Raw genomic sequence first — 7,405 nt, 5'->3', positions numbered from 1 at the left:
GAAGAACTTGGGTCAGACACCATTCTCTTGATTATGAAACAACAGTGATAACAATAATCATGATGGATCACTCGGTTATTTGGGGCCGAAGCCTGTACTAAGCAACGGCACACATCTCTCGATTTCTTTAAAGAACTCTTGCAAGGGTGGGCATGTGTTGGAGCCTGAATGGGGCAGTTCATAACACAGCCAAAAAGCAAACACAGTGTGTGCTGATGGGGAAGGGGGGAAGGAAGACAAGTCATGAAAATGGTGGCCAATTAGGGAGTAAAAGCAGGTCATTTTACTTCTTCAAATAATTTCTTGCTAGAATCCTCAATGGTCCACGGAAATTAGAACTGGGTCTCAAGGAAAGGCAAGCAAAGAGGTGCAGAGGCCCATCCAGTCTTCATGTCCTGTCCAGCGTCTTCACAGCATCTCCCAGGATATTGCTGCCTTGCATTGCCCATCTTTGAGCAAGGAACTGGAAGTTCAGAGACATACAGAGATGGAAGCCGGCTCACAGATTAGACGCTGAATCTGAACACAGATCTCTACGATCTAGTCTATGTCCTCTCCGGCACCCAAGTCTGCCTTTCCCTTAAGGCAGTCAGTCATCACCTGACTGAGGGACCACCTTGCTGGACCTGGAAGAAGCGAGAACCCTGTGATACTTACATTTTAAGCTCTGACTCCCTGCCACCCGCCCCCTCCTTCTTCTTCCTCCTGCCCATCCACAGCCAGTTCATTGTACCAGACCCGTGATTCATTGCCGCTAGTGTTCAAGCCTGAGCTCAGCTCTCTGGGGACCACATTCGAGGAGCTCGGTAACTCAGGGCCTCCACTCTAAATTCCTATTAAGCACTCTAGATTTAATAGCTGCTATTAATACAAATTATGCTTCATTAAGCATGAAGCTAAGGAGACCAACACTCGGAGGCTCCGGTTCAATACCAGGCTGAAGGACAAACAGAACAGCTATTTTTAATCCTGGCAATGTCAGTGGGGAGAGAGCAGCCTGCCGTGGTGTGTGCCTGTCACCGCTGCTGTGAATGGAGTTTTTCACAACCTCAAGTAAACATCCCTTGTTTTCAGCTTGCTGTGTGTGATGGAGGTAAACGTTTTCTGCCCCCGAGGGATGGCAGCTTCCACAACTTTTCCCTTCCTGGAGCATGTGAGGAGCTACCAGGAGGGAGGGCCTACCAGCAGGTGTCCTCCTAGAGCTTGCTGTTGGGAATCTCCTGGAAGCTTGCAGCCTACCTGGGGGAGGCTCTAGCGCCTCCAGGCTGGAGGGATTCCTTATCTGCGGTGGTTTAAATGCAAATAGGCCCACGGGCTCATTTGTTTAAATACTTGGTCCCAAGTTGGTGGGACCGTGTAGGAAGAATTTGAAGATGTGACCTTATTGGAAATGGTGCATTCTGGGAGCCACCTTTGAAGCTTCATAAAACATTTACCATTCCCAGAGTGCTTGCTCTCGGCTTCTTCCTGGTTGTTTCTGGATGTGAGCTCTCAGCGACTGCTTCAGCACCAGGGCTTGCCCGCTGCCATGCTCTTCACCATGGTGGTCATGGACTCTAATCCTCTGACGCTGTGAGCCCCAACTCTTCTATAAGTTGCCTTGGCCATGGTGTCTTATCACGGCAATAGGAAACTAAGATAATCATCCTTACTACATTACCTTTTCTGTTACCTATAGACTGTGTCATGTCCAAAGCCATCTCAAGAGGAGGCAAAAATCACCAAAGTAGCATTCATCAGGAATAGGAATCAGAGTAAGAAATCATTTCCTGTTGAAAAAAAAAAAAAACCAGGTGGTACACATTGTAGGCTTCGAGGCCTCTGTAGTGACTATTTGACTGTCGCTGATGCATAAAACTAGACAGATACTATAGATAAAAGAATGTGTGTGGTTACATTTAATAAAACTTTATTACAAAAACAAACAAACAAGCAAGCAAAAAAAAACAACTATTTGCCAAAAGTGAATGTGAACCACATTTTCCCTATAAGTCAGACCTCCCGTTTCTGATTCAATTCTGAGGCAACTCGGACATTTTTATAGAGAGTGTAGTAGTCTTTCCTAAGCATCCTCATGATATATCTGTTCTCTACAAAGCAGTGCCACTGACATTCATCTAAAGCAAATGGCCTTCCAATACACCATCATGTCACTGCTGTGTTGGGATTGGCTGAAATTGTTTATCAGACTCAACGTGCTTAGCCAAGCCAGTGTGGCATTCAAGGGGATGGGTTTCCAACTGTCAACAACTATCAACACAAGTAATAGTGGTGGTCAGATGTGGAAATGGTAGGGAGACAAATATACATGTGAAATAAACTCAGTATTTTAATAAAGTAAAAAAAAAAAAAAAAAAAAAAAAAAAAAAAAAAAAAAAAAAAAAAAAAAAAAAAGACCCTTCCACCAAGCCAAATCAAGCAGTTTTTAATGGATTCTTATCACGTTGGGCGCCAAATGCAGATGTAACCAACCGTCTTATTAAATAATAAACACAGAGCCAATGCAAAGAAGAAAGCCAAGAGATCAGAGCTAAGAGCCTTACCCTTCATGCTGCAGCTAGCTCTCTTTCAAAGAGGTCTCTTGGTGGAAGAGCTAGCTGCAGCAGGAAGGGTAAGGCTCTTAGCTCTGACCTCTTGGCTTTCTTCTTTGCATTGGTTCTGTGTTTATTATTTAACAAGACAGTTGGTTACATCTACATTGATGCTATTGGCAATCAGCACTTTTGCTGAGGAGTCCTCTTGCATTCTGCTCCATATTAGATACAATGTGCAGTCGTTTTTTATCTGTTCTAGTATCGGAGAATGCTAGCACTGCAAGGAATTCTGCCTTGTTGCAGCCTGTGTTAGGTTAGACATTTGTTCAGCTGCTCTTCATCCCCACTCCATTTAGAGAAGCACCTTGAGTTGTGAGCACAGCTGAAGAAGAAGAGGCTTAAAATGACACAGTTGGTGTGTTTTTCCCCACTAAGTACAAGATGGCAGCACTCATTCCAAGACGGTATGAAGAGCAGGATTTGTAGCGTCCACCAACAAAAGGCATTTCAAAAACAAAATATTTGAATAAGAAGCAGGGGTCAGGGAGGTGCTTCTAGGCCAGATGCAAAACTAGTTAATAGTCTACAAAGCAATAAAATCGTAAGTGGGGAAGAAGGGGTTATTTGCTATTAAACAGATCTGCAAATTAGCATGTAACTTTATATTTGGGCTCGACTTCATCATAAACAGCAAGGTCAAACCAAGGTCACTCTCACAGATAATTAATCCTCTACCAATGCCATTCACCATTAATAGGACAGCTGCATATGTATTTGCCTTAAGTAATTTTTCTACACATTCCTCTATGGGCCACAAAATTACCATAGAGGATAACCTGGAAAATGCAAAGGGAAGTGGGTTCTTGGGAACATCTTCAAAAAGGCAGACCTGTTCACTAGAATGCTGCTGAGGTCACTCAGTGTAAAGGAACCGACACATTCGGCACTCTGTGGCCTTGGTTAATCTGCCATCATGGGAGGCTCTGCTCACTCTTCCAATGTACTGGCTTTTATGCTCGGCCTAGGCTGAGAGCAGCTATAGCATCCACAGCTCTGTTGGCCTCCCTGGCCTTCAGACCACCACAGGGAGTTGGACACGTCCAACTGGACTGAGACAGGCAGTGTGAGATCTTACTAGCCTTTCTATACCTAACAGGAAGTCACTAAGGCAAAACCAAAAACCAGAAAAACAAAAAACTTACACATACCCCAAACCAACAACAAAACAACAACAAAAAAAAAAAAAACACAAAATCACAAATATTTCTATTGATTCTAATACCACCTCATCTTCATAATACCTTTTAGAAAGAGTTCACACCTGAACGTGGCTGTTAACACAGACCAAGTTAAATGCAGTTACAATACTCCTGGTGCATGGATACAGGAGCCAGAACAGATGTGGTGGAGGGTTGTGTCGGGGGGGGGGGGGCACACTGAGTCTGAGAAGTCTTCTTTAACCTCTGGTGGAGGGGGGAGGGTTGTTAGAAGGAAGTCTTAACTTTCTTTTCCTCACCAGACTAGACAGCAGGGGTTGATCAGTTTCATTGCGGAGGACCAGAGGAAAACATTCTGGGCCCTAGGTCACAGGATTGCCATCGTAACTGTAACTACGAGGCTTGGCAAGAAAGTAGCAAAAGAAAACACACACACACACACACACACACACACACACACACACACGGATGTGGCTGGGTGGACCGGAACAAGCAGAGGCTATATTTGACCCACTGGCTGTGTTGTGCCCACCCCTACTTTAAGCTGTAGCAGTCTCTCTATACTCATAGACTCATTCTATGCTGCTGAATGGCTCCTAAGACTCTCTTCCTACACCCCACAGCACTTACAGCCTCAACGCTAAGTAAACTGTTGGTTTACTTTTGCCAACATCTGCTGTGAGCTTCATCATTTACAGGCAATTAGTGCAACAGCCCCCCTCCATTTGGCAGCCACTGAGAAGCTACACACAATAATAGCTCCTTCAAGTGGGCAAGGGACATGTGGAGGCTGAGAGACAATGTGTTGCTACAGCAGACGACGGTGCCTTGGTGGCTCTGAGCTCAAGTTGCTCAAAGAAGAGGAAGATCACAGGCTGAAGAATGTAGGCTACTGCCCCACAGAGTAAGGAGGGGTTAGATGAGGCGTGCCCAGTACCTGAGATGCTCACAAGGGGAGTATTGGGACTGAGCTAGTCCTTGATCACACCCAAACCACACCAGAATCCTGACATGGACATAAAGGTGGACCTGGGCAGAGCCTGAGGAGGGACTAAGCAGCCAGAAGCAGAAGAGCTATATAAACTAGACCAGCAGCCATGGGATGGTTGGCATAACATTGCTGCTACAGCCATAAGCCACAGGTCAGAGCCCTGAACTTTTCGCTTGAACAGCAGCTGATGAAAGCTGGGGAGACAAAAATCAGGCAATGCCAGCTGAGGTATCCCTATCAGAAGCCACCCTCTCGTACCCTTAAGAAAAACATCCTCAGAAAATGCCTAGAAAGTTTTCTCTTTGGAAAAAGATCAGAAAAGATTATAAAATATAGTATTTGAGATGTTGAGTTAAAACCCTTGGAAAAACTGCTAGTGAATAAATTGTACAAAACTTTTTTTTTTTTTTGGCCTTTAGAATGTAAAAAAAAAAAAAAAGTGCTGAAAACAAAGGCTTTGAATAAAGGCTTTGAAACGCCATTTCTACTCCAAACCTGACCCAGCCAACCTAGGAAAGCTGATGACGAGCACAGGGCTGCGGTTGCAGCTAAATGTTGTGTGCTTGCTGTTATGACTTTTTATAAAATATGCCACCCACGGGAAAGGAATAGATAAAGCTGCCCTGTCTCCCCCACTGCTTGCACCCCCATTTCATGTCTGTGGGTGTTCATATATTTCTACCTTTACAATAAAAAAGGCCCTATGGAAGTTGGACAGTGGTGGTACATGCCTTTAACCTCAGCACTCAGAAGGCATAGGCAGGTGGATCTTTGAGTTCGAGGCCAGCCTGATCTACAAAGCATGTTTCAGGACAGCCAGGACCGCTACACTGAGAAACCATGTCTTGGGGGAAAAAAGGAAGGAAGAAGGAAGGAAGGAAGGAAGGAAGGAAGGAAGGAAGGAAGGAAGGAAGGAAGGAAGGGAAAGAGAGAGAGAGAGAAAGAAAGAAAGAGAGAAAGAAAGGAAGGAAGGAAGGAAGGAAGGAAGGAAGGAAGGAAGGAAGGAAGGAAGGAAGGAAGGAAGAATGAAAATAAAGGCTCTATGGAGCAAGGTGTGGCCACTTCACACCCACCCCTTTCAAGTATTAAGTCATATTTCAGCCAACTAATGCAACAATGACCCAGGCTAAATATGGATGTGCTTCTTGACTGCTATAGACAGCTAATGCAAAGCTTAAGAAACAAGTTTTGGCTCTGGAGCTTAATTTTGAAATGCATATAGTAAGTATAGATGGGCTACAGAATCTGCCAAGGCAGTCACCCACCAAGCATCAATAAGCTGAATGTGCAGAGGCTCTGCTCAGACCTGGACATGTGACTTGCTAAGAGAGTTTATTGGCATCTTGTTTCCAGCATCACTAGTGCCTCACCTGGCTGTTCGGGCTGGGAAGATAGCTTTGTTCTTAGCACTCTGGAGACATTCTTCAGGTCATGGAACTTCCTTTATCTCCTAGAGTTGTCTGAGTTTGCTCGTTACTTGACTCGCATCCCATGATTTGTAAAAGGGACAGGATTTAGATCAAGAGCACACGGTAGGTGCATCATTTGAAGTCCCATTTGACGACAATCTGAGCACAGAGCAGTGATAGATAAGCTATATAGAAAATGGCCGCCACCATAGCAGGATCAAGCTCAAGATGGCTGTCTCTATGGACAGAAGTGATAGAGACATGCAAATCAGTGAGGAGATAAGCATCTGTCCTGCCAAGCTCTCGGTCAGTAAGGGACTTCTGAGAACCTTATTCTGGATACATAGGTAGGGGGTAGTTAAAAACTAGCTGAGGGACTCACATCTCAGGATTCTAGGAAAGATTTTCTTTTTATAATTTTTTTATTATTATTGTGAGTGTGTGGGGGGTATGCCACAGCATATGAGTGGAGGTCAGAGAAAAACTTCATGGAGTTGGTCCTCCCTTTTAACCTTTATGTGGGTTCTGGAAATCAAGCTCAGACCCATCAGGTTTGCATGGTGAGCACTTCCACCCACTGAAGCACCTCACCTGTCTGCTGTGAGATATTTGATAAAGACATGTCCTTCTGTTTAGTTTAATAAAAAGCTGAACGGCCAATAGCTAGGTAGGATTTCCAGGCACAGAGGATGCTGGGAAGAAGAAGGGCGGAGTCACCAGCCAGATGTGGGGGAAGCATGACATAACAATCCGCCAGCCATGTGGCAGCATGTAAATGGCAGAAATGGGTTAATTTGAGTCCTAAGAAGTAGTTAGGAACAAGACAAAGCTATTGACCAAGCTTTCATAATTAACAATAAGTCTCCATGTGGTGATTTAGGAGCTGGGTGGTGGGACAGAGAAAGATTTACTACATATGGCATCCAATGTCCAGGCATGTATTTCCACGTAGGACCTGAGAAAGCTTTAAAAAAAGGTTCCAAACACACAAAAATGGAGCCAAACACAGCTTCCTAGTCCAGCAGTCTCTCATGCAGGACACTGTATAGATGTGTCTCATGGCTGCAACCTGGGGTCTTGAGCCACCAGCTTGCTATTAACTAAATTATGCATCAGTTTGAATTTTACTCATGTAGACAAAAAAGATTTCAGATATGCAGTAAAACAGGTTCAGATGGGGAAAAAAGCTCTAAACAGGATACAATGTGTTCAAAACTGTGCATAGGCTTAAGAGAAAAGGAAAAGAAAAAGAAT

The sequence above is a fragment of the Peromyscus leucopus genome, chromosome 7, assembly GCF_004664715.2.
Source record: "Peromyscus leucopus breed LL Stock chromosome 7, UCI_PerLeu_2.1, whole genome shotgun sequence".
Classification (NCBI taxonomy): Eukaryota; Metazoa; Chordata; class Mammalia; order Rodentia; family Cricetidae; genus Peromyscus; species Peromyscus leucopus.
This window is presented reverse-complemented; position numbering follows the sequence as displayed.